This window comes from Arachis ipaensis, chromosome B3 (assembly GCF_059453495.1).
Source record: "Arachis ipaensis isolate K30076 ecotype BB chromosome B3, ASM5945349v1, whole genome shotgun sequence".
Taxonomy (NCBI): domain Eukaryota; kingdom Viridiplantae; phylum Streptophyta; class Magnoliopsida; order Fabales; family Fabaceae; genus Arachis; species Arachis ipaensis.
Window position 1 is genome coordinate 38,567,421 of NC_142438.1, and position 12,422 is coordinate 38,579,842.

The 12,422-nt window shown below is 41.8% G+C and overlaps 1 non-coding gene across 1 annotated transcript; it reads right to left on the bottom strand.

Moving 5' to 3' along the window:
* Positions 1-801: 801 nt before the first annotated feature.
* LOC148570344 (small nucleolar RNA R71) lies at positions 802-905 on the bottom strand. Its single transcript, XR_015907892.1, has one exon. It is a non-coding gene; the product is annotated as a small nucleolar RNA R71 (small nucleolar RNA).
* Between the last annotated feature and the right edge of the window lie 11,517 nt (positions 906-12,422).

Sequence of the window (12,422 nt, forward strand, 5' to 3'; positions counted from 1 at the left end):
TTTTAGCTGGTTAAGGGCTATACTTGCAACGCTGCTCTCTTATTTAAAAATCTCTTATTTTGCCTAACTTCTGCCACGCACCAGTTTTTGGCACCGTTGTCGGAGAGTTGCAATTGTGTGCTAAATTATTAATTAGTGTACATATTTTTATTTTATTTGCATATTCTATTTTTATTTTTATTACCATGACCTATATGTTTCCTTCATTGAATGACGCGTTCATTGCCTGATCCGAGCTTAGCCGCATTTGATCCTGAAATTGAAAGAACTATTTCACGTATTAGGCGAGCTCGACGTCAGTTAGCCTCTGAGGGTGGTGAAGTGATTGTTATCGATTCACCAGTCTCATCTGAGGGCGAATTTGAACCGCCATCTGAGAGCAAAACAAGCTCCTTTACTACTGATTCAGTTGATTCACGTGCAGATAGAATGGCAGAACCTAGGAGGATTACTCTCTAGGAAGCTGGAGCCCCAGATTTTACAATGCAGCCGTATCAAGTGCATCATCCAACTCTGGCTGCAAATTTTGAATTGAAGACTGCACTAATCAACTTAATACCCAAGTTTCATGGCTTAACTGCTCAGGAGCCCATTAAGCACCTCAGGGATTTTCAGACAGCCTGTTCTACTGTTAGGCGTCAGGGTGCGAATGAAACTTCTATTTTGTTAACAGCCTTCCCGTTTTCTCTTGAGGGAAAGGCAAGGGAGTGGTACTACTCCCAATCTGAAGCGACTGTTACCAACTGGGATACACTCAGGAGAGAATTTTTGGAGAAATACTTTCCAGGTGAAGTTACAGATAGATTGAGAAAAGAGATCTCATGTATTGTTCAAGGAGAATCAGAAACTCTCTACGAGTACTGGGAGCATTTTAAGAATCTTCTAGACGCATGCCCCCATCACATGATTGACAAGCTAGTGTTAATCAGCTATTTCATTCAAGGCATGAAGCCTCGGGATAAAACTACACTAGATGGTACTAGTAATGGTTCTCTGAAGAAGTACAAGACTGCAGATGAAGCATGGCAACTGATCAGCGACTTAGCTGAATCTACTAGGAATCACAGGCACAGGAGCACCCATTCAAAAGCTGTTGCAGAAGTTTCCTCTAACACTGAGACTACTGCTCTTACACAAAGTATATGTGAGATGACCAACCTACTGAAGCAATTACAGTTGAATCAACAACAACAAGCTCAGCCTTCCCTACCGCAGCAAAGCCAACAGTTAGTACCCCAAAGAGTATGCAGAATCTGTGCTGATTATAGTCATTATACTGATGAATGCCTACAGCTTCAACAAGAAGATAACACTGTGGCAGCTACTCATAACTTCTATGACCGCCCAAATCAAGGATACAATCAACAAGGCGGCAACTACAACCAAGGTGGGAACTATAACCAAGGATGGCAGGACAACTCCAACCAAGGTTGGAGGGAAAATTCCAACCATGCAGGTTTTTACAGGAGATTCATTAAGGACTTCAGTAAGGTAGCATTACCTCTATCCAGACTGCTGCAGAAAGATATCGAATTCGAATTCAGTGAGGATTGCATGAAAGTGTTTGATAAGCTAAAGGTCGCCCTGACTCAAGCTCCGATTGTGAGAGGACCAGACTGGAGCCAGCAATTTGAAATTATGTGTGATGCTTCCAACCATGCAGTAGGAGCAGCACTGGCCCAACGCGAAGGTAAGGATCCTTTCGTAATCGCTTATGCATCTAAAACATTAGATGCTGCTCAATCTAATTATACTACTACTGAAAAATAGCTTCTTTCTATTGTTTTTGCTCTGGATAAATTCCGAGCCTATTTACTTGGTACTAAGGTAGTAGTATACTCAGACCATGCAGCTCTAAAATATTTATTAGCTAAAAAAGAGTCCAAACCAAGGTTGATACGTTGGATACTGCTGCTACAAGAATTTGATTTAGAAGTTAAGGACAGGAGTGGTAACCAGAATTTAGTGGCAGGCCACTTGAGTCGCCTTGAGCACATTAAGGATGACTCCACTCCTATAAATGATACTTTTCCATTTGATAGCTTGCAAGCAGTATCTGAAGTAGTTCCTTGGTATGCACCTGTAGCTAATTATCTAGTTAGCTATACATTCCCTCCAAATTTTAATAAACATCAAAGGGACAAGCTGAAAAGCGAGTCTAAATATTTTATATGGGATGATCCATATTTTTGGAGATGTGGTGCTGACCAGGTAATTAGAAGATGTGTACCACAATCAGAATTCCAGTCCATTTTAGAGGCATGCCACTCATCTGAGAGTGGAGGACATTTTGGCCCTCAAAGAACAGCTAGAAAAATCTTAGACTGTGGATTTTGGTGGCCTACTCTTTTTAAAGATGCTACTGAATATTGTAAATCTTGTTCCCCATGCCAAAGATTTGGTAATATATCCAAGAGGGATGAGATGCCTCAACAGATTATGCTTTTCTGTGAAATTTTTTATGTTTGGGTCATTGACTTCATAGGTCCATTTCCAAATTCTAATGGTTACCTTTATATACTGTTAGCTGTAGATTACGTTTCTAAATGGGTGGAAGCAATTTCTACCTGTACTGATGATGCTAACACTGTTGTTTCCTTTGTTAGAAACCATATTATCTGTCGCTTTGGATCACCACGAGCAATCGTGAGCGATCAAGGCACTCACTTTTGTAACAGGAGACTAACATGATTACTGAAGAAGCATGGGATAGTTCATAAAGTAGCAATAGCTTATCACCCCCAAACCAATGGACAAGCAGAAGTGTCTAACAGAGAAATTAAACGCATTCTGAAGAAGATAGTAAAGCCCCATAAGAAAGACTGGAGTGCTATGCTACAAAATGCACTTTGGGCATATAGAACAGCGTACAAAACACCCATTGGGATGAGTCCCTTTCACTTAGTGTACGGAAAGGCTTGCCACCTTCCAGTGGAGGTGGAACACAAGGCCTTCTGGGCTGTAAGGGAATGCAATATGAATTATGAAGAATCTAGTGCTGAAAGATAGCTGCAACTAGCAGAATTAGAGAATCTTTGACTAGAAGCATATGACAATTCCAGGCGATACAAAGAGAAAATGAAGGCTGTCCATGACAAGCACATTAAAAGGAGAGAATTCAGACCAGGGGAGTTAGTTCTTCTTTATAACTCCAGACTGAGGCGTATGCCAGGAAAACAAAGGTCAAGATGGGAAGGTCCCTACAGAGTAGAAAAGGTAGAGCCATACGGAGTTTTCCACCTGCGTCATCCTTCTAGCTCCAAATTCTTAAAGGTCAATGGACATCGCCTAAAGTTTTATCATGGAGAGAAGATAAAGGATCACAAAGAGCTAGAGGTTTTCCTTTTGGAAGACCCACCAACAGAAGCAGAATGAGTCTAAAGACGTAAAAGCAAAGTGTTAGGTGGGAGACAACCCACCATAGTATGATCGTTTAGTTTAAGTCTTAGTTTTATTTTACATTATTCTATTTTTGTTTTTGTTAAATGACTCTTCTTATAACCTCTGCATATAACTGCATATAGCCTACATTTGCATTCGCATTCTGCATAAAAAAAGAGAGAGGCACGCGCGTCATAGATGCTTTCGCAAAAGGAAAAAAAAGAAGCAGAGAGTCACGCGAAAGCGTGGCTGGAGGCGTGCCTTAGGCACAAATATGCCCACGCGACCGCGTCCATCACGCGGCCGCATCATTTTGAAAATAGCCTCCCACGTGTTCACGTCACCCACGCGAACGCATGGCCCTGCGAATTCGACGTAAATGAGTGTATGGCAGCAAGTTATGGAGGAGTAGGGCTAGAATGATGCTGGACGCACAAGCCCTACCACGCGACCGCGTGTCCCACGCGACCGCGTGTCCCACGCGGCCGTGTCATTTTCAAAATATGGCCATTCACGCGTCCGCGTCACCCACGCGAACGTGTCACCTAGACTTTTGGCTAATTGCATTTAAAACAGAGAGTTGCGCGAACGCAAGGCTGCACTCGCGCCAATAGCACAAATCAGGCCACGCGATCACGTGATCCACGCGTCCGCGTCACCTGAAATTATTGTCTGCCACGCGATCGCGTGACCCACGCGTCCACGTCATATGCGACGCACAACTTATCCAGATCAGCCGAGATATCTTATCTTTTCTTCCCCAAATTCAAATCTTTTCTTTCCCCTTCTTATGTCTTTCTTTTCTCTCTTCTTTCTTCCTTATTCTTTCTCACTTTTCACTTTCTTATCCCTTATTTTTCACTTTCATTATCAAGGTTCTTTTCTTTCTTCCTTTCCCCTTTTACTTTTCCTTTATTATTTTTATTTATGTTTTTTTTTCTTTTTTTTACTTTCATTATCTATATTTTCCTTTTCTTTCTTTTCTTTTCTTTTTATTCCTTTAATTGGTGTTAGAAATTTAATTGGGTGATTATTTACTTCTATATTTTGCTTGTGAGTTATTGTGGAATTGTTTGACAATTAATATTACTTCTTAAATGGTTGCTTGCATGTTCAATTTAGTACTTTTAATAACATATTTCCCATGCATGCTATGTATTTGTGAAAAAGCCCGTATGGCATTGTGCATTATTTTTTTTATATTACTATATTCTACTACTCTCACGCCTATTTTTCACAAAACCCCTTTTATGTTTTATTGATTAAATATAATTGTCAATACAAACAGGTTGTTAGTTTGAAAGGGTTGGTAATCTAACTTGAACATTGAATGCTTGATCTATGCTACTCATGCCTTTGCCGGCATGCCAATAAACATCTTGCATTTAATTGCCCTCACATGCATTTGCTATATTTCCATTGATGAACTTTTCACATGTAGTCTAGACCATGTGTTAACAACATCCATCTTTACCGTGCATTGATTATCACCTATACCCTTTTCTTCCTTGCTCTAACCCTTAAGTTTTAAAATTACGTACCTTTTTCATTTTCAGGATGGCCACCAGGAAAGGTAAAGAGAAAGCTAATCCCAAACCACCAGCAAGGAAAGGAACTAAAAGAATATTAGTGGCAGAGCCCTCTTCAACAGCAGTAAAGCCCTCAACAAAACGAATCAAGAGGATCACCAAGGTTGATGAAAAAGAGAAAGCTTTCCCAGCAAAGGACACTGCGCGGTTCACCAACCGCTACTGTGAGCAGATGTTCCCCATCCTGGCTGAGAGAAACTATAACAATGAGCACCTTCTCATCCTCCCGACCAACATCGTTGAATTTGTTGAGCCGCGAATTGAACGAAGACAATGAGGATTCCTACGGAGACAGCCAAAACAGGTTAATCTTTCATGGGTAGTTGAATTCTACTCCAATTTTCACATGCCAACCATGCAGTCTGTCTATGTCCGTCAGAAGCAAGTTCCCATAACAGAAGAGGCCATTCAAAGAGCTTTAGATCTTTCCCCTGCACCAGAAGGATGGGACGCATTCCAAGAAGCCTCATTCAAACGCCAGACATACCAATTTGACTGGGACGCCGTTCTCAGAGTTATAGCACAACCTGGCAGCAGATGGATCTATGGATACCATCAATCTCGACCTAAGAGCATTTTGGCTTCAGCACTCACTGTAGAGGCTCGAGTATGAGCACATATTATGTCCCATTACGTCTTTCCGAGCACTCACGAGTCCTCCTTCACCGCAGACATGGCTGTTCTACTTTTGGTGTATCCTTACTGACCAGCACCTTATTTACCAAGACACATTCGGCATGCTATGGGACACGTACAGATCGCGGATAACCTACCTTTTCCCGCTTTGGTTTTAGATCTAGTTTTAGCAGTCGGAGCCTCCTACAGAGCTGGGGACACCAAGGCCATGATTCCAAGAGATGATCAGATAGTCCCTAATGGGAAATATATCAGACCTCCAGCAGCCACTCCTAGCCGGCCAGCAGAATCGGCCGAAGACATTCCTACTCCTCCCACATCACAAGCACCTTCAACAAACCAACTGCTCCATCAGATACTTGAGAGATTAGACCGGACTGAACGGAAAGGAAAGCAAAGGGAGTGCCGTAACAAGCGTCGATTTACATACCTCAAGGAGCTGCTTGTTAGTAACCAACCACCTAAAGAAGAACCAGACACCCCGGACTCCACTTTATTTACCAGCACAGGGAGCCATGACGGTCCCGATTGTGGAGATGCTGCTACCAGCCCCCCGTTGTTCCTGACTGACGGCATCGAGGACGGTGCCAAGCTTTAAGTGTGGGGAGGTCGGTCAGTACTTGACTTTCGGAGGTAATTTCTCTTCTTTAAACACCAATAAAATAGTATAATTATTTTATTTTTCTTTTGTTAGGATAGGATAAAAATTGCATAGTAATAGGTTATTTGCATGCATGTTCTAACTGGTTAGAAAATAATAAGTTTCTTTTTAAGACCCTACTTTTGAAAAATTTCATTAATTTAAATCAAAACTTTTGTGTTAAACTTATTTAGAAAGTTGTATTTGGAACATAGTTAAAAGCTAGAACACACAACCTGTGAGACTTGAGCCTAATAAAATGGTTACACTATTTAACCATAAAAAAAAATTATTCTTGTGTGTTTGCTTCTCTATGATTATGATCTATATTTTGTTCCATCCTATATGTCCAATATTTAATGTATTATATGCATGCATATGATTGAGGCCATTATTTTATTAACTCACTTACCCCAAATAGCCTACCCTTCCATTCACCTTTGTTAGCCAACTTTGAGCCTTTTAAATTCCCTTTATTCTATATTTTACAACATTACTAGCCTTAAGCAGAAAAACAAGTAATATCCCAAAATGAATCTTTGGTTAGCTTAAGATAGGAAATGTGTATCAATTAAAGTGTGGGAAACTATGGGAACATTGGTTAATAAGGGAATGTGTCATGATAAAATGTTGGGAATTTGGGTACCTACTCATGTGAAACTAAGAAAAATTATAAATCCATGTGCATTGATAAGCTATACTTACTTTTTCTTAAAAAAAAATTCAAATAAATAAGTAATTAGATAGATGAATAAGGGGACAAAATTACCCCAATGCTAAGTTAAGTTAAAAAAAAATCAATGCATATGTGATACAAGTTAAGAGAAAAAGTTGATGCATGAGTATGTAAAACAAAAAGTGGGAAGAATTTTGGGAAACCTAAGGATGATCTAAGAAGAAAATAGAGTATGTATGTTAGATAATAGCTTAGGTTGATCAAGGATTCAATTTATAACTCACTTAGCTATATATATACCCTCACCTTTACCTTGGCCCCATTACAACCTTGAAAAGACCTCATGATGTTTGCATTGGTGCATTAAATATTTGTTGATTGGTTAGGTGAAGAAGAAGGTTTAGAAAGCATGATTAGAGAAGAGTAGAGTGATTACCCTATACACTAGAGAGACTAGAGTGCACATACACCATCAGTGAGGGTTCAATGCTTAATTCTGTGTTCCCTACTTTCATAAGCTGTCTTCCTACAAGTTTACTTGCTTTTATTATATAATTTAGATTAGTGGAATTTAATTTATTTTTTGAAAGAACTTATTTATTTTTAACTAAATAGACAAAATCATTTTATCATATAGTTGCATTCATGATACATAGGTTGCATTGCATTTCATGAGTCTTACTTTTCCCTACTCATTTGTTTTATATCCTTAAGCTAAGCATGAGGACATGCTAAAGTTTAAGTGTGGGGAGGTTGATAAACCACTATTTTATGGTTTATCTTGTGTTTAATTGAGTGGTTTCATCAAGTCTTCACCCACTTTTTCATACTAATTGCATGATTTTACATTTTCCTTCCTAGTATTGTTTTATAGTTGAAAACTTGCTTCCTAAAGATCTTTAATTTATATATTTTAATTCTCCTATATACCATTTGAAGCCGTGATCCGTGTGTTAAGTGTATCAGGTTTCATAGGGTAGGAATGGCTAAGAGAATGGAGAGGAAGCTTGCAAAAATGGAAGGAACACAAGAAACTAAGGAGATGACTAGCGAACACTGACGCGCGCGCCTGGCTCACGCAAACGCGCGGAATAGAGAAAATCGCAGCGACGCGAATACGTGCCTGACGCGTACGCGTGGATTGGAGTTTACATGAATGACGCGAACGCGTACACGACGCGCACGCGTGACAAGAAAAATCGCTGAATGACGCAAATGCGTGGACGACGCGGACGCGTGACCTGCGCGATCTGCATAATTAACAGAAAACGCTGGGGGCAATTTCGGGCCGCATTTTAACCCTATTTTCGGCCCAGAAATACAGAATAAAGCTAGGAAACATGCAGAGACTCAACACGTATCAACACACATTAAGATACATTCACATTAGGATAGTTTTTAGGTTTTACATTCATAGTTAATTAGTTTCATGCTCTTGGATATTGAAGAAGTCATTACCTCCGTTGAAGATATTATTCTAGTTTGTTTACTTTGTCCCTTATTCTTCCATATCCTTATTTACTTTATTTAAGAGTTACAATTGGATTATTTTCATGAATTATTAGTGCAGAGAATTACTTTTCCTTTTAATTAATTTTAAATCCTTATTTTATTTAAATTCATCATGTCTTCTTATATTTTTATGAGCGTTATATTCATGTTAATGGAGTAGATTCCATACTTGACATGGGGGTTGATTAAAAGGAGACACTTGAGTTGGAAGGCTTACGTGTTGATTAATCTGTACGTTGTTGGCTAGTTCTGTATTTACTAACGTTAGACCTTCCTAAGGGAGAGGACTAGGATTTGCGAATAAGGGTTAGCTTAATCACTTGACTTTCCTTTATTTAGTAAGGGTTAACTAAGTGAAAATAACAACCTCTTTAATACTACACCTAAGAGATCCCAACAAGGATAGAACTTCCAATTAATCATTCCCCCAGTCAAGGCTTTTTAATTAGAATATCAATAATTATTCTTAGTTTATTTTCATTGCTTCAATTTACAATTATTTGATTGCTCATTATTCAACTCTCAAAACCCTCGGAAAATTCCTAATTAATAAAATAGCATACTTTCTCGCAACTCATTGGGAGATGACCTGGGATTCATACTCCCAGTATTTTTATTCTTAATTAATTGTTGTGACACCTTTTTAAATTGGTGAGGTAGATTTTAGCTGGTTAAGGGCTATACTTGCAACGCTGCTCTCTTATTTAAAAATCTCTTAATTGGCCTAACTTCTGCCACGCACCACTGCTACTGAGGAGACGATGAGAGCTCAGGCTTTGGTGCTGGCGCCTGGAGCGGATGTGTCTGTGATGGGAGCTTTCAATACTGTCCGTGATGGCCAGATCGTCAATCTTGATTAGCTGTGATTATAACTTCTTGTTTTGGATTTGTAGTATTTTGTTTTTATGTTTTTGGCCGTGTGGCCGTGTGACTGTGGATTTGTGGCTTTGACTGAACTTTATTTTATGCTATTTTTTGGCCGTTCGGGCCTTTTGGTATATTCTGTTTTTAAGCCATTTGTTTTCAAATTTTTATTTTCTCCCTCTGTTTGGGATGGGCAGACGTCGTGGGGTCACTTTCTCGTGGATATCCGTTTCTTGGGCCCTGGGGGTGATCAATCTCCCAGTGGTGGACGTGTTTTTATTCCGTATTCAGGAGAAAGAAGAAAAGATATAAAATTTTAATAGCTTAATGGAATTTTATTGATGTTTGGGCCTCGTTAAAATCCTCTGTTTATGGCGGGAAAGAGTACCCAAGATTGATACTTATGCAAAATTAAAAATTTGTAGTAAAGAGGAAAACAAATAAAAACAAGAACAAGGTGAGAGATGACTTAGGGGGTCAGCCTATGTGTAGTATCGTCGTAGGTTGGCGGCATTCCAGGTCCTCGGGATCTCGTCACCGTTAAGTCATTCGAGCTTGTATGCTCCCTTCCCAATTGCAGCCTTGACTCTGTACGGGCCTTCCCAATTGGGAGTGAGTTTTCCTTCCCCTGGGGTTGCGGTACCGATGTCATTTCGTTGTAGGACAAGGTCATCGGGTATGAATTCTCGTCGGATGACGCCGTGGTTGTACCTTTGGCTGATTCTTTATTTTAGGGCTAGCTCTCTAACGTGGGCTATGCTTCTTACTTCGTCCATAAGGTCTCGTTCCGCTTCTTCGTCGTTACCCCCGACCGTTCTTCTTGGGCTTGGGTCCCCTATCTCCACCGGGATAACCGCTTCCACGCCGTATGTTAGTCAGAAGGGGGTTTCCCTGGTGGCTGTTTGGGGGGTTGTTCGATACGACCATAAGACTGATCCGAGTTCGTCGGCCCACAGTCCTTTGGCTTCGCCGAGCCTTTTCTTGAGTCCTTTGACGATTATTTTGTTTGCGGACTCCATCTGTTTGCTTGTTTGGGGGTGCTCTACCGAACTGAAACGGTGGGATACGTGCAGCCCTTCCAGGAATTCTCTGAATTTCTTGTCGGTGAATTGGGTTCTGTTGCCCGAGGTTACGATATCGGAGATCCCGAATCGGGTTATGATCTGTCGCTAGAAGAATTTTTGGTATTGGGTTGCTGTGATGGAGTCTAGGGGTTCGGCCTCGATCCATTTAGTGTAATAATCTATGGCGACGATGAGGTACCGAAGTTGACCGGGTGCCGTGGAAAAGGGCCCAACGAGGTCGATTCCCCAGATTCTGAATGGCCGTTCTGCCATTATGATACTGAGTTGGTGTGAGGCGGCTTGGTGGATATTGGCGTGCCTTTGGCATTTGCTGTAGTTTTTTACCAGCTGCATGGAGTCCCGGTTAACCGAGGGCCAGAAGTACCCAGCCCGGATGACTTTCTGGGCCAGGGTTTTTCCCCCGATGCGGTGGCCGCAACAGCCTTCATGGATTTCGTGGAGTATGTACTCTGTGTCCCCAGGTTCGACGCATTTGAGCAGGGGTTGCGAGAATCTACGTTTGTATAGTTGTCCTGCGATGACAGTGTAATTGGTGGCCTCCCTTTTTGTTCGTTTTTCCTCTTTGGGGTCTTCTGGCAGCATTCTGTTGAGGAGATATTGCAGGATAGGGTAGGTCCATGATCCTTGGCTGGAGAGTGTCAGGAAGGCGTCAGCCGTGGTCGATATAGATGGTGTTCTGACGACTTCCTGAATTAGCGACTTGTTGCCGTGTCCTGGTTTAGTACTGGCTAGTTTAGAGAGGAGGTCTGCCCTGGCATTTTGTTCCCTGGGGATGTGCTGTATGGTTATGCGGTTGAATTCTTCTTTTATCTTGTTTACCTTGGCGAGGTATTGCTGGAGTAGGGGGTCTCACGTTTGGTAGTCTCCGTTGATTCGGGAACTGACCACCTGTGAGTCGGTATTTACTTCCAGGACTTTTGCTTCGACTTCCTTGGCTAGAGCTAGGCCTGCCAGAAGGGCCTTATATTCTGCTTGATTGTTTGAAACTGGGAACTCGTTTCGCACTGATTGTTCGATTATGACCCCGTTTTGGTTTTCAAGTATGACTCCGGCTCCTTCGGAGGTGATGTTTGATGAGCCGTCAACATGTAGTTTCCATGACTCGGGGGTGGAGTTTCCCGACGTCATCTCAGCAATGAAGTCGGCCATGGCCTGTGCTTTGATTGCGTTTCGGGGTTCAAACTTTATTTGGAATTGGGATAGCTCGATGGACCATGCTAGCATTCTTCCTACTAGATCGGGCTTTTGTAGTACCTGCTTGACCGCTTGGTCGGTTCGAACTGTCATGGGGTGGGCCTGAAAATACTGTCGCAAACGTCGGGAGGCCGTGAGGAGTGTGAGGGCTAGCTTCTCCAGGCGCGAGTAGCGAGTTTCCGTGTCTTGTAGGACTTTGCTTATGAAGTAGATGGGTTTTTGTTCTTTATTCTCGTTTTCGCGGATGAGTGTTGCTGCGAGTGCTTCTTCCGTTATGGAAAGGTATAGGTAGAGGGTATCCCCTGTTTGGGGTTTGGCAAGGACCGGTGGTTCTGCTAGGACCTTTTTGAAATGTTGGAATGCTTCTTCGCATTTTGCTTCCCATTTGAAGGGGGCTCCTTTCATCATCATCTTGAAGAAAGGGATTGCTTTCTGTGCCGATGCCCCGAGGAAACGGGATAGCGCGGTGAGCCGGCCGGTGAGCTTTTGGATGTCGTTGAGGCTTTTTGGGCTTGTCATTTCGAGGACTGCGCGGCATTTCTCTGGGTTAGCCTTCACCCCGCGTTGCGTGATCATAAAGCCAAGGAATTTTCCTGCCTCCATTCCGAAGAAGCATTTTGCCGGGTTAAGGCGCATTTGGTGTTTTCGTAGGGTGTTCATTATGAGTTTGAGGTCGCTGATGAGTTGCTCGCCTGATTCGGTCTTAGCGAGCATGTCATCTATGTAGACTTCTAACTTGGTCCCGGATAGATTCTGGAATATCTTGTTGACGAGCCTTTGGTAGGTGGCTCCGGCGTTCTTCAGGCAGAAGGGCATGACTGTGTAGCAGTACATTCCGTCGGGGT